The sequence below is a fragment of the Lepeophtheirus salmonis genome, chromosome 13 (genome assembly GCF_016086655.4).
Source record: "Lepeophtheirus salmonis chromosome 13, UVic_Lsal_1.4, whole genome shotgun sequence".
In the NCBI taxonomy this organism is placed as follows: Eukaryota; Metazoa; Arthropoda; class Copepoda; order Siphonostomatoida; family Caligidae; genus Lepeophtheirus; species Lepeophtheirus salmonis.
Window position 1 is genome coordinate 40,586,834 of NC_052143.2, and position 25,179 is coordinate 40,612,012.

The 25,179-nt window shown below is 27.5% G+C and overlaps 1 protein-coding gene across 1 annotated transcript in view; it reads right to left on the bottom strand.

The window, feature by feature from the left end:
* Positions 1-24,588, bottom strand: part of LOC121128587 (uncharacterized) — a 34,267-nt gene extending 9,679 nt beyond the window's left edge. The window contains exon 1 of the mRNA XM_040724176.2: positions 24,448-24,588. The gene's annotated coding sequence lies outside the window, so the exon portion shown is untranslated. The remainder of the gene's footprint in view (positions 1-24,447) is intronic.
* Between the last annotated feature and the right edge of the window lie 591 nt (positions 24,589-25,179).

Below are 25,179 nucleotides of genomic sequence, written 5' to 3' on the forward strand. Positions count from 1 at the left end.
TTAAGTTAAAATTAAGCTATAAGTTTTAAAATTATTGCATATATTTCTTGACGTTAAGTCAAAACTTAAGTAATTACATAAAAAGGTATGACTGAAAAAAATTTAAATACAGAAGAAAGTATAATGTCTTGTTCAAATAGAATAAAATTTAATAAAACCTCCCTTATATGGAAAGGATATTCAAATAAAAAAAGGTTTCTACGGTTCTCAAAATTTGAACATATATCACTTCGTTATTTTTCTAATATATTGTATAATATAAAAAATAGTTTGTCAAAAAAGAAAGTAAAAATATCTTTACTATACGTTAAAAAAAATGTCAAGCGCACCCTTTTTTAACTTGTTCCTATCAATATCGATTAAAACTATTATTTTAAATATATTTTACATCTAAAATATACAACATTAAGGTAAACATTATATAGATCATCATAAGCATTTTTAGCAAAAACAAAAGTTCAAATAAACTAAATACTCATGGAAATATTACATGTTTGAAGTTTGATAAATAGCGTTGTAGTAAAATATAATCATCGGTCTTAATGAGTTGGACGCATTAAAGTGGATAAAAGCTCAGAGTTTGGACACTTGTGTATTGATTGTTAAAAAGGTGCAGCAATGAGGCAGCAAAATCACAAAGAATGATTGGCTATTCACGCCGGGTTCGAGTCACAAAGATATGTTTTTAAACCTCTATTTTTTCAAATAGAATAGATATTTGTAGTGTTGTTTTTTCTTAATTTAGTGTAAAAATATAAAAACAAATTTTGATCTAATTATTATCAATCTAAGAGTCTAATCCATCATCATTTAAAAAAAATCATGCCAAGTAATTTTTTAATTTAATCGTAAACAATTTGTGAGTTCTATAACTGTTTTCCCTTTAACTATAAAACCATTGATACCCACAAATTTTTGGAGAAGAACAACACAGAAAAAGTGATACACATGATTTCATGACCAGTAGAGGTGTCCAGAGCATTAAACAAATCTCCTACAGTTCCAATCTAAACCTAAATGACTTTTTTTTTCGTTTAGTATGATCAAACATATACTCAGAGAGGACCATTTTGAGGGCCCTGAAAAGGCTCCGTCTGGCGTACAGCAGTGATGAAGAAAGTGACAGAAGTTACTAGAAAAAAAAGTTACAAGACAAGCACCACGATGTAGTAGCATCCCAAGGTGACTATATAATATAAGTACACAGTTATTTGAGCGTTTAAAAATACATTGGAATTTGTATGGGCACGTCAACTATTTATGACTCAACCTACTATAAAAACACGATAATATAATTATCTTATTCAGAAAGAAATGCAATTATGTTCAGTTACTATTATAATGGGTACGACTCTTAGAGTTTCAGAAACACTTCTTTAATCAATTAATAATAATTAAAAAACTAATATTTATTATTTATCAAAATGAGTGAATTGCATTTACACAGTTCATTAAAAACACAAAAAACTAGATGTTATTAGAATGGTGATGAAAAATAACTATTATCCCACATCAAGCTTTTTCTTTATCGCCATAACAATATAAATTTTCGTCAGCAAACCAAGGTTTTTATAAGCAGCTTCAAGGGCAAAAAATATGTTTTCACCGCCATGAATAACTTATTGAGAGTTATTTTAGGAGGCCTTAATCAAGTATATAATTCATAAGCTTCAATCATGTTTGCTATATACGTAATGTAAATAATTACTTGGTAGTGAAGGGTTGAGTTATTATGGTTAAATCTATAAATAAATATCTATGTATTATATATATGGATATACATACATGATAATATATTTTTTGTACAAATAGATTCCATTACAAATAATATTTATAATTGTTTTTATACTATTTCAGGAGAAAAAAATCATCTTAGGGAAAAAAAAACTAGAAAAATAAAAATAATTAATTATTATATATATATACTCGGATAAATTTTGTATAGGTATGTAGACATCAACTAATTATTATATTTTTTATTATAAATTATGTATGTACTATATATCCTAATGTATCATGCAATCCCTCAAAAATGTATCCTTTTTGTTTTCAACTGTCACAAAAAAAATTTAATATACAAGGGTCGTTTGTAAATTCCGTACAAAGTCTGAGAATTTGCACTACTGTCGCGTATCGATGTTATGTTTAGTTAGTAGCATTTCTCGAAGGAACATAAACCAAATTTTTAGCCAGATCAGTATATTTCTTTCTGTTTGGCATTCGTTTGTACAGGGGAAGTAGAATGATTTATAAAAAAATGGACGAAAAAGAATTTTCTGTGTTGATTAAATATTACTTTATGAAAGGCGAAACGTTTCAAGAGACTAAAATGAAGGTTTTTAAAATTATGGAGAGTCTGCACCTTCGATTAGAACAGTTTATAAGTGGTTGTAAAATTTTCGGAGCGGTCTTATAGCACAAATAACGCTGAACGTTCCTGATACCCAGTTGAGCTTACTACTCCAAAAATAATTGATAAAATCCATGATACGGTGAGGGATGATAGAAGAGTAAAGGTGTGTGAGATTACTAGTGCTGTGGTCATTTCGAGTTGGAATCCTATTTCCATTAGTTTTGCCACCACAACTGCTGAGGTAGTAGTTGGTTCATTGTTGTGATGGAAAAGGCTTCTTTGTGGGCTAATCGAGGCATTTTTCTTGAAGGTTGGTTTTCAAACTGTTCAATAATGATAAACAATATGCACCTATAATAGTTTTACGCTTTTCAAAATAGTCAATGAGGATTATTCCATGCAAACCTAAACCTAGTCGACATAATCTCAAATGAAAGAAATATACGTATCTGGCTGAAAGTTGGTGCGTGTTCTTTCAAGAGATGCTACTAACTACAAAATAATCACAATCTGCACCAGCAGTTTCGTGTCTCAGACTTTGCACGGACTTTTCAAACAACCCTCTTAATATACAATACTTTTTTGGTAAAAATCAGGTGATATCAGAAAAAAGATAGTAATATTTATAATTTTTGTTTAGATATAATTAATACAGTACACATTAAAGCTTTTAGTGAAAACTAACAAAATTAGATACACAAAATTTATTTTAACAATTTATGATGATAATTCCGTATCTACGTATCCACAGAAACGATACGTGTAGTTACATGAATTGTAGCTTTCCAGTTATCTGTCTGTTCTTTAACGTATTACAGCCTAACAGTTCAACTAATACATACTAAAATTTGTAAGTACACACATTGTTTACTTAAATATACAAAAACGTGAAAATTTGGATTACCTTGACCTAAGTGACCTTTTTCTAAAGAAAAATAGATATATTAGCAAATTTTATATGAAAAGTCCGAATTTCGTATAAATCAAAAAAGTTTACAAGAAAAGCTTAGTAGGAGCCATTTTTATATAAAAAGTGACGTTTGTGGTAATTCGAGGCCAAGATGAACGACGGAATAATCAATATAAATGTGGCATTTTACTATTAATAAGTTTCACCTCAAAATCTGTTTTTATTTGAGAAGTTATAAATAAAGCCAGGAACAAGAACATTAATCAATTTGCTTTTAAATAAAGAAACAGTTCTCGAAAAACGAACTACAATTGGATTATAACATAACAGAAACACAGTTTTGATAAAAAAGTGTAAAATTTAAAAACTTTAGCGACGTTGAGCTACCTATAAATATTTTTTTTAAATGTTAAAATTTAGCCAAAGGTAATAATATACTAAAAGAAACAGTTTGAGACATAAATGACCTCATATATGGAACATTTAAAAAATAAACAACCACCCTTCATGTACACAATAAATATATAATATAATAACACTTCATGTATTTAAAAATAATCAATTTAATTTTTCTTTATTCAATGTCATAAAATATGGTATATTATGACATTTTAGTGTCGTTTGTAATTTGTTTTGTTTATTATACTAAAAATAATTTGAAATCGACGGCCCTTGTTATATTTTTAAGTAGTACCCTTGATTGAATTTTAAAACAACGAAAAAAATCGATATTCTTTCAATCATATAAATAATTTTATGATCAATGGGCCCACATTTTGTTGAAAATTACAGTTAATGGCATAATGGATTCGGTTTATAGTATATAGCTACATAATTGAATTTGAGAAGAGGATACTTTTTTTTTAAGTTTGTGTACGTGTTTTTTTTACTCGATCATTATGACGGCAGGAATAAGAAATATAGAGAGACTATACAAATACACATAATAATAAGAACATTTTTCTTTGTACATAAATGACTATTCAGTATTCTTTATTTATAAAACAGAGTTGTACTCCCGAGTATTTATAGTAACATCAAAACTAAAAAAATGTTTCAGTAAGGAAATAAGGGCATTCGATGATGTAACCTTGGGAACTAATTTGACCAATCAGTGAGTTGATACGATTTGACTAAAACATCTGCTCTTTGCTAAATAAAATCTTGATAATTGTCGAGAAAAAGTCTTTAAGAAGTAACATTGATTCAAACTATGGACCATCTAGTACGCATGTATGAAAATACGTTACGGGGTGCACTGTATATAGTGCTCCCTGATTTATACACCCATACAGTTTAAAAAAAAAAGGAGGAAGTATTAAATACAGGGAGCACTGTTTAAAATAAATGAAATCTAACAGGTGTTTAATTCAACTCCTATTAAAAAAAAGTAGCGGGAAATACTTAATATGAAATTTAAAATAATGAATTTGACTTTAGATGAGGTTAAGTAACCAGCTGCAGTACTCCCTCACTCATTTTATTATAATATTTTTTACGTTTGAGTGTGTCTATGAAAGTCGGAGAGTAACATCAAAGGATTTGTGGCCGATTTATCTTTTATTTTAGTAAAGCAAAATTTCTATGTTCTTCGACACCTAATGACTCCAGGCAATGCTGGGTATTACCAATAGTCAGTAATCAAGACGTAAGTATTTTTTTGACTCCCCCTCTCTCCAATGTAAAAAACGAAGGATAAAACGAAAAAGAGTAGATAAAATCGATAGATGGAAATAGATAGATCGAGTGTTCATTCCTCCTTTTTAAGAATTCTGGTAATTCGTTACGAGATTAACTATGTAGACAGAATAATAACTTATAAAAAAATCTACAATTAATGTCAAGTAAAAATATATACATTAGATATTTTAAAACATTTTTTTTTCTATCCAAACATCCTTCTCTCTACAACTCCGTCTGCCCGTTCTCCCGATCCATGTCGGGCTTCCTAATCTGTGAAATATCCGCAAACACGTATCAAAATGCTCCATATTTTTAATTAAAACCTCTTAGGATCCCCCTTTCCTTACACTGGATCATGGAGATGAGTGAGAGAATGTTCACAATCAAACTTTTAATTTTCTATAGTTTGATTATCAGTCGACGTCATTATGAGCCAGTACAGGATGTTTAGTTTCACCCTTTACATCACGAGAATGCTCACGTCTACGGTTTCTCTACTACCTTGAATACTTGGGCACTTGTAAGTTATATTTCTGATTGTCTTGGTATCTAATTCATAGAAAGTGCCATTTCTCTTCTTTGGATCACGGAATGATTTTTTTCAGAAATAATGAGAAAGTGAAAATTCGATACCGGAACCATATATCATGAGCCAATACATCACATTTGTTTTGGGCGCGTGTATACATAAATAAGATAATTATGTCAAGTGTAGGATTTAAACTATGAGGAATCTCTAAATTGAGTTACAAAACTCTTTCTAAAAAAATAACACAATTTGAATTTCTGAATATGAAAAATAAACTTTTACTCTGACTTTAAGTCAGGGCTCATGTAATTTAATAATTATTTTCCAGTGATGAATTCGAGAAGAAAAAAAACCCCGTGTTTTTTATGAAAATAAAAGTTTTTTATATGAATAAAAGTATATATTGTTTAGGTAATTTAATATATATAATTTATAAAATGTCAAAAGTATGATAATATATTATTGTTTAATGTAAAAAAGTACGCTGTATATAAAATGTCTTGAAAAGGTTCAAATTGGTATATGGAGATACATATATGTATATTTGTACAAACTTGAAGTTCCATAGGTATGTTTACATTTATTTCCTTTTTTAAAACGTCCACATTTATGTGACATTTATATACTAGAAACATACCTTTAAAGTGGGGCTGAAATAAAAACTATTTCATTTAAGACATGAAATAAAATGAATTTGTCCAATTTAAAATAAGATCCTATATTAATCTGCCAAATTTTTCTTCAAAAAAAATGTTGAGAGTCTTATAGACAAAAAAAAAAAAAAATTAAATGAAAGGTGATCCACCACTATTTTTGAAGGTCATATCTGTTATGAAATTTAAGCTAAGAAGACGGTTTCATTAAATTGCTGTTTAGTTTTTTTTGCTTTGTTTTAACTTTATGTGAACTTAATTTCACTTACAAGGAATTAATTTATAGTCTGATTTTAATACCCCTATGTTACTTACTATGGTTATTTAATTTTTATCCATCTCAGAAACTTAAATATACTCATAATATCATATTTTGGCTCCACTTTCCATGTATTTAAATTCTTAAATCATTATATACCTCCTGTATTGATATTTTAAGGAATTTATATTATTAGTTTCTGAGTTATTAACTGATTCTGAATTAATTTTTGAGGTTTCTAATAATGATTTGTATGATTTTTAATTATTGATTTATCCCAACGAGGAAAAAGGAGGTAAAAGGAAAGTTGAATGTAAGTTATTTATTTGTCCATGGATTCACCAGTATAAAAATATATTCAGAATTACCATTGCTATACATAAATATCTTACCTAGGGAATATTGATTCTTCCCTACTCAATGTTTTTTTTTCAAAAATGGAAAATGTTTTATTATGACTGATGTATAAAAAACGTCCAGTTGGTATGTAAGAATAAAAGAAATCGAATTTAAACCTGGCAATCCTGAAAATTTGAAGAATGTTTGGGAGGATAATCCTCCCAGCAATTTCTATTAGTCAAAAATGTCAAAAGACCTACACTTATAACTCAAGATGAGCAAATCCTCAGTTTTACTCTTTGTTTTTCATAATTACACGTGACAGTGATTGATTTTTATTTCGATGCTCATTATTAAAGGATTCAATTATAATCATAGCAGCTTTGGAAAATATAAACATCCCACTTTCTAGGTCATGTTTACCTCTGCTTATTCTATACTTTATGTTGAATTATTTACAAATCTTGTCCAAACTAATTAAAAAACAATGGTATTTTAAAGATAATAGAAAATCTTTCTAGTTTGATCTTTTGAGCACAGCCATTTTGTCATTGTTTGGCAGAATGGGGGGGGGAGGGTTGTATTTGTCTCTCATATTAGCTAAATTAAAAAGATTGTTCAAAAATATTTCTTTGGTCATGAATGGTTTCAATAACCGAATTGATTTACATATGAATGTTTTTTTCAATAAATGTAGTTTTAAATCGGCAAATATGATGCATTTTTAACATGTACAATAATAATTGTCTATTAACTTAATTCTACATTAGTTTACATATTTGATTATTTAACTTCTTATAGATATATTTGTTTATATAGCAAGTAATAAATAGTTTTAACATAATAGTTTTTACATTTCAATGCATTATAAATCATTTTATTTCTATGTGCAAACTATTATGTTGTATGTTAAGGCGACTGTAGATAAGTAGCATTAAACACATTTCTAAAGATCATTTTTAAAAACCTTAATTTGCTTTGTTTTTTAGATTGTGTGCCTTTAAGCACTGGGTAATTGTATAAGTGTAATTATTAATGCCCAATTTCATTTCATGAACCACTTCATTTTTGAACAATATTGTTAAGCAAAATGATAATAAAACAACAAGTAATGGAAAAACACATGACATTTTAAGACAGGTCTGGACTTGAGGGTACTTGTGATGTATATTTTCTGTTTTGGAAACACTGAATTATTCCGAAGGACCAAGTAGGGAAACGAAGGATACTCCAACATGTGTGTAAAAATATAAATTGCATATTTGTTGAAGAATATTAAATAAATGGGCTATGCTACCCCCAGTTGTGATTTTGATCTTATGATAACCCTGATGTAAGTTCTAAAAAAAATTCCACTTAGACAAACTATTTCTTTCAGAATTGTCCTCATCTTCGTAAATTTAGGACTAGTAGCTTTAGAAACTACGGAAGGAGTAACATGAGTATAATTATATATTTTTTTGTATATCAATTTTCCTCCAGATGTTTCACTTTTGGGGAACGGAAATAATTAGTGACTATTTATAATAAAGCCCCATTGCATTTAAGTTTTTTTGTAGGTTACAACTAATGTATCATATTATGTCTAATAGGTAGGTATCTATCTATTTAAGTACTTAATTCATTATGCAGATCGGGTAACTGGATTATAAATGAGGCATAATTAGGAGTATTTCAAACAGTTTTGAGGCATGATATTCCGTTACCATATTGGTTTGATAATTACCAAATTAAAAATAAATGGACATGTGATATATTAAAGTAACTTTGAGTTTAATTGTACATTAATTATAATCATTGCATCTCTTAAAAATATATACACAATTTAGTTTGTCTTTCTTTTTTTAAGCTAGTTCATTCATAAATTAATATCCATTTAGCAGCCAGAAAGATCGATTAAAACTTGAAAAGTTATTTATTGTATATTTATATATTTATGTTTATACTAAAAAAAGTAAGATAGGCCAAACCACATCTTTCTTTCGATGTTTTTTTAAATATATCATATAAGCAGGGGCTCTATTATTTTTCTTTTGAGAAGGTAGGTTGGGCTATAAACAAATTGACTGACATACCAAAGGTCAAGCCTTCTTTGGACTTTTTTTAATTAAATTGTCCCATATTTCCCTAAACCCACCGTTATTGAATATTGTTTTCATAAAACAATAAGTGAACTAGGTAAAAAAAGAAAATCCGAAAAATTGTAATTAATATATATTTAATTATATAATAAACAGTTGAATGATTATAAAAATTACGTCATTAAAATTTTGTACCATTTTTTTAACTATTCCATCCACTTTGTACTCCTAAATATCAGCTAAAAGTGCTTGTATAAATATAAAACATTGAGAAAAAATAAATTCTTAATTAATTTAATCTTAGCAACATGAGTTTGAAGTTTTTCAACAAGATATAATTTGTTATTTTTATGGTAAATACACTAATTTCATTTCTTATAAAAATTTCTATGAAATATTCCTTAGTTTACGGAAATTTTTGGCATCAAAATAATACGTATGAATTTTTGATAAGGCTGTGTATATTATATAAAGTAACAGCTAAAATATTATGATTTTGTAGCTACTTTTGTTTGCTGCAGTACATACATTGAAAAAAAAAATAAAAATAAAGAAGAAAAACAAGGAACGACATTTAAGTAAAAATAATAATTAAATACAATAAACTTTGACGAAAAACGGGTAAATATACAAATAAATCCAAAACATGGATGGCATTTATCAAGATAAATAAAGATTTGTTTATAATCTGATTATATGTTTCATTATGATGGATTATATATAATAGATTCAAATTTTAAAAATCTTTGTTTGAATTACACCCCTGTTCACTAACAGTTGGTTAAATAAAGGTCATTTGCTATGGTACCCATAATTCCATCAAAAATAATATCTTTTTATTTATGTCTCCAATAATTAATTGGGTGACCCCCTCAGCGTTGAACCAGACTATAGGCTTATTGTTATGTCAGTCCTTGTTAAAGGATTGAAGGCAACAGTCGCTTACAGTTCCGTCTCAGTCCAGTCCAGTTCAGTTCTGCATATCGTTCCAAAAATTTATAAAGTTCCATTGTGGTATTACTCAACTTTTTTTATTTATATTTATCAGTTCTAGTACCCTTTGTCCAAAATACCGACAGTCTTAAAGACCGGTCCTAAGACTTGACTTGACCAAATAAATAAGGACTGGGCCCAACACTATATTTGCTTACAAAATTGATTTTTTTATATTCAAGCCACTTTGCTGTTTCCAAGTTATGTACTTAGCTAATAAATTTGATTGCATTTATGTATACTTTTCTAATAATACCTCCATTGTCTTATATGTATCTATGTAGATCATCCAAGAATAATCATGAAATATTTTAATGTCCCAAAGATTTCAAAATATATATTTTCTTCAAATATATAAGTTATACTTTTTCTTCCCATTGTGTATTATATATACATCGTAGCTATGTATATATATTCATAAGGAAGTCTGTAATATGGAAAGGTAAGATATTATATAAAATGGAGACAAAATACGAATGACAATAAATCAAAAATGATTAAGATAATATTTGAATATATATATGTATATGTGTATAAATACCCAAATATGATAAATATTCATAGAGAGGTATTTTTTTTGCTTCATTTTATCAAGTCTATAAAAGGCATTTTATTTTTTATAAGTAGTAGATATGTTTGACATATTTTTTTAAAAATTTGAATTAAAATGATGTGTTTAATATTTATTTTATAAATTAAAAATCATATGAAATGTTTTTCTTTAGGAAATTGACACTTTTGCTTATTTTTTTTTGTAGATATTATATTTTTGCCAATTATTTTGGGTCGAAAAGTATTTTATCGATACCACCAAAATATTGAGTAGAAAATTAAAACTTCCATTAAAATAAGTGTATTTTAAATTTGGTAAAATATTGAGTAGAAAATTAAAACTTCCATTAAAATAAGTGTATTTTAAATTTGTGTGTTTCGTTAATCAGTAAATGCAAACAATAAAAATTAGAGACACACATAATGATAATAAACATACTATTATATTTATAGTTTTGGTTAATAACAATAGAAGTTAAATATACAGATAAATGCTATTATTTATCGATAATTACATCAGTGCCAACGTTAAATTTGATATTAAAACTAAAGTTTAATGCACTATGGTATAATATGGATGCTACAAGTTGGATATTGGTTTGAACTTTCTAATAACTACGTCAGATCTCAATAGCACTTCTACAGAGAAGGAAAATGGGTTAACTTGGCCCATCCCCTATTACTACAGACTGGTGAACCAAAACTTGCAGTATCATTGAATTATGATATTTTCCCGGTTATTTTCAATTCCAAGGTTTTATTACGTAATTACACTACAGTTGAAACAAAACATATCCTCCAGCCCTAACATCACCTTTTTTCTTAAAAGTTAGATTTTGATGTCTTTAACATAGCAGTTCGGTTTTCCCGTTTCCTTATGGACTCACCATTTGAGGAATATCAAAATATTATGACAAGAGTAATCTTCCATAATTTATTGATTTCTCCATAAAAGTCCCGTTTGTCGTAATTTAATTATGCTCTTGCAAGTTATGGGTCCCCACTTTGTAGGTATATCAATTGTTTGTTTGTTTTTTTGAAAATTTTAAAACCACTATTAACTTAAGTAGGTGTAGTTATACCTTTACATTTTAGTGATACCAATATTTTTAAAATTAATTAGTTAAAAAAAAAATCTTTGTACAGAAGTGCAGTTATTTGGTTTTTGAAATGGATTTCGTATATTCATTGTGAGATTTACGTATTCTTTTTACAACTCTATAATTCAATTGCTTTTGTACCTAGAGGACAATATCTATATACCGCTCTGATCCTTTTGAACCATTGTAATAATTAAATATCATCAAGAAAATAAAAGACAAAGGAATTGTAATACGGATGGATACTATGGCTTTAAACATGACTGATTTGAAACTCTTATCTTTCAAATGAGTTTTTTTTTTTTGTTAGATCCCCAGAAAAACAAAAAATCATGAAAGAAGTTAAATTTATTTTTGTATAGTTGACAAACTTAAAAATAAATGACCTTATCCTGTTGTTGTTATTATTTAATTCCTCAGCAGTTATCTTCCTTTTTATTATATTTAAAACTTGATTTAACGAATTTATTGCAGAGTTAAAATAGTATGTCCATGTTGGACTCAGAGTATAATTGCGAATCAACTATTAAGTAATTCTTGCTTATGTTTTGCTTTATTTTCTTCTCCATCTCTACTTCAACATAGCTGTTTGTAGCTAATCTAATGAAACGTCACGACAGCTCTCCTCCAAAACAATCTGCAAATTGTCAGGGTTACCATAGTTATTTTTAACATCCCCAAAATACCCATTTTTTCATCACTAGTTATTCACATATGTAATTGCTATACAATAGTTATACAACAACAACTGCTCGGAGATTATAGGAACAAGCTTCATACATTTTTTATGTTATTATATTCCTACGTAGAAACTGGTGCAGTGACTAGCTTAAGTCAGTCAACTGTTATACCCTATATTACTGTGTGACTCTATATTAAAAGATATACATAAATAACAGTAAAATATTCTTGAGGTAAAAGTGTAATTAATAATGCAGGTAAATGTACGTTCATGTATACATTCATTAATCCCCATTGGGTAATTTATTTTCCTTGCATTAATAAGAATTTATTTATGACAACAGAGAATATGCGGGTGTGAAAATTAATAAATACATATTAGAGATTCAAAAATATTATATTATAAAAAATCCTGAAGATAAATTAAATTTAAATTCATACAAATGCATATGCCGGTTCAAACCCAAAATACATTTAGTTTTATGGATAGTCAACCATATTTTATGATGTTAAATACTAAATAGAGAATTTTTTTAGTGGTTAGCCAAGTAAGTCATTCACACCAACTGTTTTTGTATATTTATAGTATTATAATATTCAGTTTTTAATAAATAACTTGAAGTTTTCTTAGATGGAAAGTTGATGTCTTTTATTTAACCCTAGGACTAACTCCAATGAAAATTCAAAGTTAAAAAAAAAAATGACTTCTAAGAGTTGGAATTATAGCCAAATTCATTCATAATAGATAAAGCAACTTATACACATTACTATAAACTACGAGGAATCGGCAAGAAATTGTACTTAAGTCCTTCATTGAGGAAAATGAAACATACCTAGAGTTGACCTAATTACTTCATTTATTTATAATAAATAATATATTATGAAATAGCCATAGCTTATTAAGTAAGACAAATAAATCGCTTGTTGACAACAAAATACGTAGTATTTTTTATTTATTTAAAAAATTAAGATTAGTGAAAACTAATGCATGATAAGAATTTTATTTAACAAACCTTGAAAGTGATCAAAGAATTTCTATTCCCTCACTCCAAGGAGTTGGTCATCTCCAGAACCATCGTCTACGCTGTCAGCAAGTCTGAAACATTGAAGAGGAAGAAGGGCTCTGTCAAATAGTTAAAACTGGAACGGAGGAGTTAAAGAAAACAGCTCAGGCCCATCTTCTCAAAGTCCATGACGGCCCATGCAAGATATCTTGCGGCTTCACACCTGATTGTCCAGAAATATATAAAAAAAAGTGGATGAAAAGAGCCTTGTGAGAGTGTAAAGGCGACTTTGAACACCAGCAATGAAATAAACAAATCTCGTCCGTCGCAAAACTCTTTTGACTAAGAAAATTGAGTTTTGAACTCTCTTTTGACATTTTTGGATCCCCTATAACCCTGATGCCAACCATCTCAACTACTCATTTTGGATACATGTCGAAGGGGAGGCCTAGAGTGTCCTTCGAAGAAACCCTGAGTCCCTCAAAACCCCTCAAAGTCAGCACTGGGACGTCATGAATGAGGACTATATCTGCAGCGTGTGACAGGCCTTCCACCACCGTCTGGAAGCCATTATTACCGCTAAGGGTGAATATGTGAATGATTAAAAGAGTTAAGACATACATCTATGAATAGTATTAATTTTGTTAAAATTCTATTGTTCATTAATTGATATTTATATCTAATCGAACTTTAAAATTAAAGTGTTCAGATTTTCATGGACTATTCCGTACTCATAATGATAATATATAGATTAGATATAAGAATGGAATTAGTCCACTTTCTGGGAAACACATTATTTTATCATTTGATATTAATATGTGGATAAATAAATTCAATACATAGAGGGTCTGAAATATTTGCTTGCTCCAAGATATAAATCAAATATTTATTCAATTCAAATTTTCTTATTCATTTACTTTATACTTGTATCTGAAATTACGATGGCCTGCCACCCATATTTAGTAAATGAAATTGTTTTTATTTCAACATACTTTCCAAAAAATGATATATTTACATGGTTTATCTTTAGTGAATTGCAATTCTTTTTATTTTTTCTACTCATCATTTTTTTTTTAAATATAGGCCAAAGTATGTGTAACCGCTATTTTAGTACACTTTCTTTTTTCTAGAATACATTGGATAAAGGGACTTCCGATAGAGTCTAAATAAGCTTATAAACGAAACACTGACTTCAGAAACCCTCTAATCTAGAAACCAAAAGTCATTTACATACCAATCTGGCAGGATTTGTCAGATTTTAAAACTATAATTGAAAAAATATAGAAAAAAAGGCAGAAGTTGAGTTTTGAACGCTTTGGTATTCTCATATTCTATAAGTAACAAGGGTCCAAATAAATATTTATCCAGAATTAGTCATTTTATTATTATACTCAATAAAATATTAGCACCTTGCGGATTATAAGTTTTTTTTTCCTTGCTTGCTGATGCCCAATAAAAGGATGTGAAGATCTAAATTAAAAGAATTATCTGTTAAAAATTTTAAATTTTATTAACTATGTAAATTAAATACGAGAAACTTTATCAATTATTTAGTACAAATACAAATATTAGGAAAAATAATAATATTTTTTTTTTTTAAATGTGTAAAAATATACGAGCTCTGCATATTTTGTTTTGAAACTAAGTTATGTTTGAATTATTGTCACTGATACTCAAGTACACATATATACAATAAATACGTTTATTAATAGTGTGTCAACAAATGTACATATTTTGTAGGTCTAGTACATAGATGAAATTTGCTAAATTCACCGCACGATTTTCATTTTCAACATTCTATTTATGTGTATTCTACAATATACATATATATACTATAAAATAAGTATACTTTTTTCTTCATATAAGGTGGATACTATTCATTCATTAAACTTGTTACTATACTTTTACAATTCGTCTCACGTCGATATATTTTCTAAACTCATATGAGTTTATTTTTCCTAATATAAGTAATCATATGTACATAAATAGTATATACTTTTAACAATGTTGGTAAGTTGTTTTTTTAATAACACTTCAGAATGGGGGTTCAATTAGGATATATATATGGGCTTTCACAGAGCAGGACAAGAATGCCGAAATTATATTAACTAAATTGAATACATATTACCTTTAAGATCTTCAAACTAATTCAAAATATAAGAATAATTTATGAGTACACTGTATGAGTTTGACTGCACCTGATTTTTTCTGCTATTTCTATCTCGAAATTGAAGACAGCGTAAGTGGAAAATTGAAATTCCATTATTGCAACGTTTTAATTATAAGGAAATAACATTGCTAAGTAAAGTGAAGCAACGCGAAGCAAAGGATATATTTTTGAGTAGGAGTGAAGGGATCTTGACTTTTTTGAGATATTCGAACCGGTGGATCATGATGGTAGATGGAAGATCAAATTATGTAGAGAAGGTTTTGAGTTTGTAACTTATGGAGTATTTAGAGGAGAGGGAGGCAGAGTCGACCCTTGGACCGAGGGATGGGACCGGAGGAAATCACATCTTATTATTTAAAGCACTGTAACTTTTTTGTATCTACGATGAATCATTACAGTATTATTACTTTAATGAATACCTTACAAAGGACTTGTAGTGAGCAAATTCATAATTATACATTTTATAGACATTCATGATCCTCAAAATGCTAATTGGTGCGACATATAGACAAATCGATTAAGTGTAGTCTAATATATAATCACAAATTTTGGACTTTTAGAAGAAATCGTAGACAAATCTTTCCTAATAGGAATTTTCACCATTAGGAAGATTATTTTTTTTATGACATTCCTCAATCTTACCAAATGTTTATATATTTGTAATTTCTTCTCGTGGCAACATATACACATATTTCCATAAACAAGCGACATTTGTGTCTCTCTTTATTTTTAAAAGCAAATTTATTAGACTTAAAAAAAGCATATATATGGTCGGTCATAGACATAGACAGTATCGAAAGAAGGAAAAAGTATTTACTGTGGATGTCGCCACATTGGGACACTACAAACGACGACGAAATTAAGGGGTGTGAAATAATTGTCTTTAAAAAAAAATTAGATTATCAAATAAAAAACTTTAATTTTTGCGGCAAATAGTTTAAATACAATGATATTTTCTATTTTTACTCTAGTATAAGTCTTGAAGTTACAAATTTTTTCAATATTTTATTCAAAGTAAATAAAATTATTCAAATCCATTCAAATATTTCTTCAAAAAAAAGTATTTCGTCTTGCCAACCCTGAGTACAACAAGGCTGTATTTACTTACAAAATTTATTGATAGATTCCCACTCAATAGTGAAATTATGGAATTTATTGTTATTATAAGCAGTACATCAGGCAGATTTCTCACAAAAGTATGCTTAAAGAATTTAAAATTTTGATTTACTTTATTGAGCAAAAAAACAAAAAGAAGGTTACGGAGAAAGTGTTGATCTTATTCAAATAGCTCATATCTAGATTTGATAATATCTGAAAATATGTTATATAAAAAAAAATCAATTTCCTAACCTTTCAAGAAAAAGTAAATAATACCAAAAAGTGTTATCAAAAGTGCTCTTAATGAAAAACGTTTTGTATAAATAAAAAAGTGAATTTATAAGATAAATTTTTTCTGTATATCTAATTAAATAATCTTAGCCTTTCATCTATTTTTGCATTATTTTAAATACATAATAAAGTGTCTCCTCCGTAATACACAAAAGTTTATTGTGGCTTTCATATAAAACATTAGAAAATTACATCATTTCCATAACAATTTTAAAATCCTCTTTATCTTTTTGTAGACGCAAAAAATGATGCTTAAAGAAGAATGAAGTTTAATACTTTACTTTTATAACATATGACTTAAAGAAGAATAACTAAATACTTAGAGATCTAAAAGCAGCATATTATATATTATATTCTAGATTATATGAGCCAAACGAAGTATTGGCATTTTATTCATAAGTAGTACTTTGAGTATGAGTAAAAAGGTAATTCCTTAATCTCTGAGTAGTGAGGTGTTCATTGTTTAATATCTGATGTTTGTCGTTGTAGTACAAATGTACATAATAAATAAATTGTGGAAAATATTTATTATTAAATTAAAAATTTAATTACCTTTATATTGAAATAAATATATTGGAATATATTTATGACTAGGATGAAAGGAATTTTGACTTTTTAGTTATATTTGGACAATTGACACTTTGATGGATCGTAAAAGTAGATGAAAGATCTCATTATATGAAAGAGGGACTGTAGGAGATCACATCTCATTATGTAATCCACTTTTTTATATATAACATGAATCGTTACAGGATAATTACTTTTAAGAATACATTGCACGGGAGTGTTAGTGTGCAAATCCATAATGATGATACCTTCTACCTACATTCATGATCCACCAAAGTGCTCATTACTGTGACGTGTGGGCAATGTGTTAATTAATGAAGTCCAATATGCAAAGTTATTTTCCAAAATAATCTAAAAAGGAAATGGTGGGATATGAAATGTATAATGACATATAATGATGTAGTGACCATGTAGTTTTATGGTTAATAGAGGCGTTTTATGGGATGTATCATTAGAAAGATCATATCGAGAAATGTAAAATAAAACATTGAATAGTTTTAGAATAAATCAGTAGTGTTAGAATATTTAAAATTTATGTGTTCAAGTAAAAATTGTTCAGAACTCACTCGGAGGAGCTTTCAAGCAAATTCCTATTATTTGTAACTGGTGTGACTTTTTCTTTATTATAACTTTTCCTAATATATTGAGAATATATCGTAAGATTACATAAATAAGGAAATAGATAAAATTCTTAGTTTGAAAGAATGGTGGAATATTTCAGTACTTCATACTCAATGGGCAATGAGCATGCATTATAAAATCACAATTAAAATAATTTTAACATTATACAAACTTGAAAAATATTCGACAATTATTTTACTTTATAACATATGCTAATATTAGACATCTAAGTGAGGATGCTAATATTAAAAATATTACTCAAGGTGCATATACAGAGGCAATAAAAGTAAGTAAATACATATAATCCCCACTGCAAATATATTTTTTTAGAATATAATGAATGGAAGAGTAAAGTTACATTATTGAAGATATAAGTATTCACATTTGAGCTATGTTAGATTAAAGAATATATTAGAAATATTTTTTGTCCCCATTCTGTCAAGTATATATAAATACGTACTAACCAGTAGTGTTGCTAACCCCTTTTTGGGAGGTGAGAGGAGTACACAAGCTCCCCAAAATGTTTTTAAATTTTTATTCATGATATATATATATATATATTTAATAGATCAACCTACTGATATAAGTAACAATATTACGATGTTGATAATTATTGGGGTTAAGCCTCCTCCTCCCTCCAAATTAGGTAGCAACTCCTCTGCTATCAAGCAATGGTAATTATGGCTATTTTTATTGAAAAAATTAATGCAATTACTAATTTTGGTGCTAATAACAACTCTTATCTAAATGTCAATGATTAATTTCCATGGTCGGAAACTAATAAAACCCAAAACCCATTTGATTTTTAAATTTAATTTGCACTTTTTCATTGGCCATTGATTTTTTACTTCTGATTTACATCTTTATGAGTGCTCTGAACGTTGATCAATTAAACTCAAATGAGATCTTATTAATATGTGTACATTTCCATCATTAAGTATTTTTCGATGTTATGGTTCTCGATGATCCTTCCTTGTAGACCTCATAAGTAAAGATTTTGAGTTACAAGTGTCATTTCAGGATTGAAGGACAACCTTTTTTTGACTTGTGTAATTAATCTACATATATGAAAACATAATGTACATACACATGCTATCATTAGTGTTGAAACCATGTTTTAGTGACATACATTAAGAACGAATTGGTTAATTATGCATATCCCTTATCCTACAATTGCCTTGATATAGTAACATAATATGTACTCTATGTAGTAATATAACATTTAGCATTCATTAAGAGAGTCACTTTATAGTTATAAGGAATGTTCATACTTGTATGTGCTCAATTTCAGAAAAAATGTAATGCCTAAGGCGTTTTTTAGGTGGCTATAACAGTTTACTTAAACCTACTTTTTTGAATTTTTAAAGGTCTACACATTCTTTTATAATTCTCGTATAGGTTACATCTAGTAAAGTGAGTTATATAAATGGCTAAATAAATTCATTTTTAATTGAAAAAACGGCATAAAATTCACATTCATTTGGAGATGGGCTCATACTTAATTGAATAAAAAATCTGCTAAAAAGATAAAAGCAGTAAATTAATAACTCGATTTGTAAATTCTAAGCAATTTTGAGTCTGTTACCTTTTTTGTTGTTGGTAATCTGAGCAATCTTTTTTATTTTCCAAAGATCTTATAATTATCCTTTCATACTTGAGGAGAGAACGACTAAACATATTATAAACATGAATGTGGTTCCTCATTGAAGGCGGATATTATTTGTTAGAGAGTTATAAGTTTAACTCCTTGTTGGATTCAGTGTAGAATTTATGATCATCATCGATGTAATTCATAAATATGTCACATAAGTCATTGATTGATACGGAGTAGAATTTGTGTGAATATATTTTTTCTGGCCACTCCTCTAATAAAACGGAATAACAGCTAAACAATTCTTCTTCAAAAGTCTTCAAATTGTTAGAGTGACCCAGTCAAAGTTGGGTTTTTATTTTTTTACATACCAAAAGTCCTTTTAAATTACTATTCTAAAAAAATAGGTTTAAGAAACAAATGGTATGAGCTAATATGTTTATCATCAGTATGGATGCACAAAAAAAGTGGTATTCCCTGCAACACCCAATCATTAAACAAAATTAGCATCATGCGTATTTTACATCGTTACCTTTATTGTACACGTAATATTTACTTTAAAAAAAACAAAAATCATCTGGTAGTTAGCCAAATATATCACACATATCAACTATTATTTATATCTTAAGTACTCCAGACAATATTTGTCATTTTATTTCCCAACAATTTTTAAAATGAATTACATATCTATATAATATATAGTTCATGGTGTTAAAGTCAACTTAGTATTTCATTCTATATTGTATTATAATATTCTTTAGTAATATTTTACTGAAAGTGTAGCTATGCATTTTTATTTGTACCTATAAAATGGCCAATATATATGGATAATGTATATACATACTTCAAGGGATCAACAAGAAATTATATTCCCGTCTTTTTTGATACGGAGAACAATTATTATTATTATTATTTTAACTACTTATGACTTTGTGTATTTTTCAAAAAGAATGAATTATGATATAGCCATAACATATCAAGTGAAACAGAGGGAATCGACGACTTGCAGGGTGGGCCTGTGTTTGCCATAGTTATTTTCCCATGTACTGTTTCGATAACAATTTTCTAAAAGATTTACTTACATTTTCATAATAATTTTGAAAATTTCTACTCATTTCAAAATTAAATAATACAAAAAGAAACAAAGACATGCAATTGACTAAAAAATAATTTAATAATCTAAATTGAGTACGTATTGGATTTAAAATATCAAATAACATAACAAAACTGTCAAAACTTCCTGCTACAAAATAAAATTGATGTTAGATAATAATCAATAAACAAATTAGAAACATTTCTAAAAATGTAGATATATTGTAAAATAAGTCATTCTTAAAAAGCTAATATTGTTTACTTTTAATTTATGTTAATGAATGGATGGGCTTTTTGATTTAATATAATACTTTTGTTTACACAAATAAATAGTAATTAGAAACTCATTAAAAATAAATGTACATGATATTATATAATAAAGTACGGTTTGGCTTGCAAAATAAAAACATAGATTTATATATTTCTAGGTATTTAATTTAACTTCTGTATTTCTTGCAAATTAAATAAATAAAACATTTGGATCTGTAAATAATTAAAAAATCATTTTATACACAAAATAAATATAGAAGAGTGATTAATTAATTAGAACTAAATTATTTAATGAACGTTTTTTGTAAGCATTTTGTTTCTAAGTCAAGAATATCAGTTCAAGAAACACAATAAGAAAAACAACATTGAGGAGTAGTTTGTTTCTTACTCAATAAAGCTCTGTGTCAAAAAAGACAAATGTATATAATTTATCTCTTTACATATGAAGCTACGTATTGAGTTGTAAATACGAAGCATTTTCCGTAGATAAAAAAGAAAGACAGGTAATTCGGTTATCCTGGGAATTGAAATAATATTTAGGATGAGAGCAGCTTAGCTGTCATGACGCAGATACGGCTGGGTGGATGACATATGTACACAAATCATTCTCTATGTCAGGTACGGGCATATACGAAAATTATTCCGTTGTCAATCCTCAATTTTATTCTGAGTCCATCAATTAAATGTTGTAAAGTGAAGAAGGAGAGTGCTACTTCATATATTAAAGAAATCCAAAGCAGAAGGAGAGAGAAAGGCATGGAGGAGAATTAGAATATGTATAACACTTTATTTACATAATCATACTACCTAGCAGAGACTCCCCTATATATTTATAGGCGAATAAAAAGTAAACTTCTTATTTACAAAACGCCTTATAATAAAAAAGAAAAGATGAAGAGAAAAGACTGAGTCATAACACACAACATTATCCATACCCATTGATGAAAATCGCCTTTACTTTTTAGCGTGTCGGTTTTCTTGGAATTGGTAATTGAAAAATGAGTTCTCTTTTCTTTTGCAATTTTCGTTGTTATTATTTAATACACATCCTTTCCTAAATAGATTAAATTATATTCAAAAACTTATTGAACATTCGTTTGTGTTCATAGAAGACAGAGCGTAACCTTGGGGATTTGTCGCGGAGATATAATTGTTAGTTCTTGTTGACTCATAGAAGAATTGGGGATTTACATCGGAGTAATTTTAGCAAATGTCCTTGTTTAAATCCTTCTCTCCTTCCTTCCTTGTCACAGCTGGTTGTAGCCAATCTAATGAAATGTTATGAATATTATTCTTGCTCTCCTACAAAATGTTCCTTAAATTGTCAGGATTACCATGTTGTTGTTTTTTTATCATTTCCATTCTACACTGGATTTTCATCACTTTCCATACCCATGAGCTCCTCCGTGTTTTTGTCCGTTATTCACAGTATCGTAATCACGGTTTTGTTATTGATAAATAGGTAACTGGAGTGACTATGTATGACTCAACATGAATAGGCTGATAAGTATTATTACTAAAAAAAATTGGCTTCCCAAGGATCTATTTCGTTAAAACAATAAAATGTTAACAGGGTAGTTTTTATATGACAACACATACAAAATATTTCAAACAATATTTCGATTAGTTTTCCAACAAAAATTAAGCTATTTATTAGAGCATTTTGTATTATTTTCCTATCGCACATCATTGGTTAATTCAATGTATTTTAATTTCCAAAAAAGCTAGAAGGAAATTTTTGTGGTAATTTCCCTCCATAATTATAAAATCTTAATCCTCCGTTAGTTAACATATTTTTTATAGCATGTTTGTGAACTCGATTAAAAATCCCATAAAATATAATACATTTCATTACTTGAGAAAAAATTGACCGATTATAATCATTACACTATTCGAATTTTCTATAATTTTTTTAAACCATTTCATTTATTTTGTCCTCGTAATTATGAATTAAAGTGATAAGAATACTTGTATTTGAAATAATCTAACTATAAGAATTTCGGGTTTCAACAACATATAATTTGTTATTTTTATAAAAAAATATTAAAAAAAAATTTAATGAACATTTCTATAAAATATTAATTACTTTAAAAAATTTTGGGAATCAGATTTGCACTAATCTGTTTTTTAGGTTGTATGTATCATATAAAATAATAGCTAGAATATTATAGGTTTGTAGGTACTGTTGTAGGCCTCAGTCAAAGAGAATAAATACGCTGAGCAAAGTGAAAGGAAATTTTGTGATGTGGAAAGTTATTTGACCAAAATAATGGAAAATATAGCTTTCTACATTTACAACCATCATTCCTTATTTTGTGAGGATCGTTAAAATATTTGGAATCAATTTATTACTACTACAATATAATTCATAAAAACTGAAGAATAATTTAAGTTCCAGTAAAAAAAAATATTAGATTAAAAATGAATAAATATGCAAATGTTTAATATAATCAAATTTAATGTGAGGATCGATAAAATGTAGATTCATTAAAATATTTGAAACCCAGTTCATTCAAAATCCAAATAACTGATTTCTTTAAAATAGTTATTTATTTGTAAGAAAACCTAAAATATTGCTTAAAACAATGCATCAAACTCTTTTAAAGTGAAAAAAAACTTAATGTATTGAATATGTTTTTATTCACTTTTATATTAAGGAATTAAATAATGCAAATATATTAGTAAATTTTTACTTATATATGTAGATCTATAGACGAAATCCCAAAGGAAATAAAGAAGGACATACCTAAAATCCTTGTTAAAATCATAACTCCAAAAAATGTTACAAAATCAATAGTTTAGCGTTTAATTAAATAGTCGAACGAACTATTTAATAGGTATACATCTACATATTAATAAGTTTAATTGACCAAAAATAATAAAATACATTTTATAATTCAAAAAACACTTAAAAAAAGATTTTACAAAAATCTAAAAAGTTTCACAAATTCAAATTATAAATTTTTGCAACTAAGATGTGAAAGGTTAATCATTTTTAAATTATTTAACTTTTATACAATTCTGAGATTAAGCTAGCCTGGCTAGATTATCCTTTCATATATTGGTTGGTTAAAATATTTACATCACTAACAACGTTTCCAAAAATAATTTAAAAATCCAAAAATAATTAAGTTTTTGAAAAAATCCCATTAATTTTTATTATATAACTTTCTAAAAAAAAATCTTTTGCCATATGACTTCCATATTTGTATAATCAAAAGATTTTACATACTCAAAAACTTTTCAGAAAATATAATTCTAATTATTGGCAAGTCCCAGTTTTAAAATAAATAATAGTGTTTTACAACTTCATTTCGGCTAACCTAATTAGATCATCTCTTCCGTACATCTGTTGATAATTATTTTAATAAAAACATTTTCAGAAAATGAAAAATTAATTATCTGACAAAGGGAAATTATCCTTTGGCAACCCTCACTAAATCATCCTTTCATAATTGTTAATCTTATAGTCAAAGGTTTCATTTTTAATAAATATATTTTCCTTGATAACAAATATATTAAACATATTATTTATTAATCCAACTACAAATCTATATGTGGCTCAACTCAACCCTATCTAAGTGTTAAAGAGGGGAAAATTAATGCATACCTGTACTAACTATAGTAAAGATTCCAGGTCATATATGTCTACCAAAGAAACAGTATAATGTGTTTTTTTTCTTTTAGACAAAAGATGTAACAAACATGTTATCAAATACAAACAGAGAACGCTACTAACACGCAAAATAGAATATCCATCTAACCCACAGTTACAAAAAATAAGAAGAAAAAGACACGAAATGCTTAACTTCTCTTTTTCTCTCTCACTCACTTCTTTTTTTCCTGTAATTTTTGAGCGAAGATTCTTTTTTTATGTTACATACATATATTTACGAGGATAATATTGATAAAAACCGTGCATATATTTACTGTTTAACTTCCTAACCTCTCCTCTCTAGGTATACTAAACATAAAATCATTCATTTTGTGACTGGAATGTAAAAAAATAAATCACGTTTATATATCGAAATATTTTGAACAAAATTGAATATTGAAATTTTTTTTGTAAGAAAAAAAAAAGAAGAAAATACAAAGTCGAATCAAAGAAAATAAAATAAAAATGCTGAAATTGTTTTTTTTATTTCATTTTATCAATCTACATTTTTCTCAAAACAAAATCTGATTTCACTTAAAATTAAATCATGTGAGCCTTTTTGATAGGTACTAATTTTCACGAAATTTTTATATAGCTTCCATTGTTAAACATCCTTTTTAGAATGCGCTTAGTGAAGTTGGTAAAAAGAAATCCTAGTACAAATATATTTAATTACATAAATCCAAA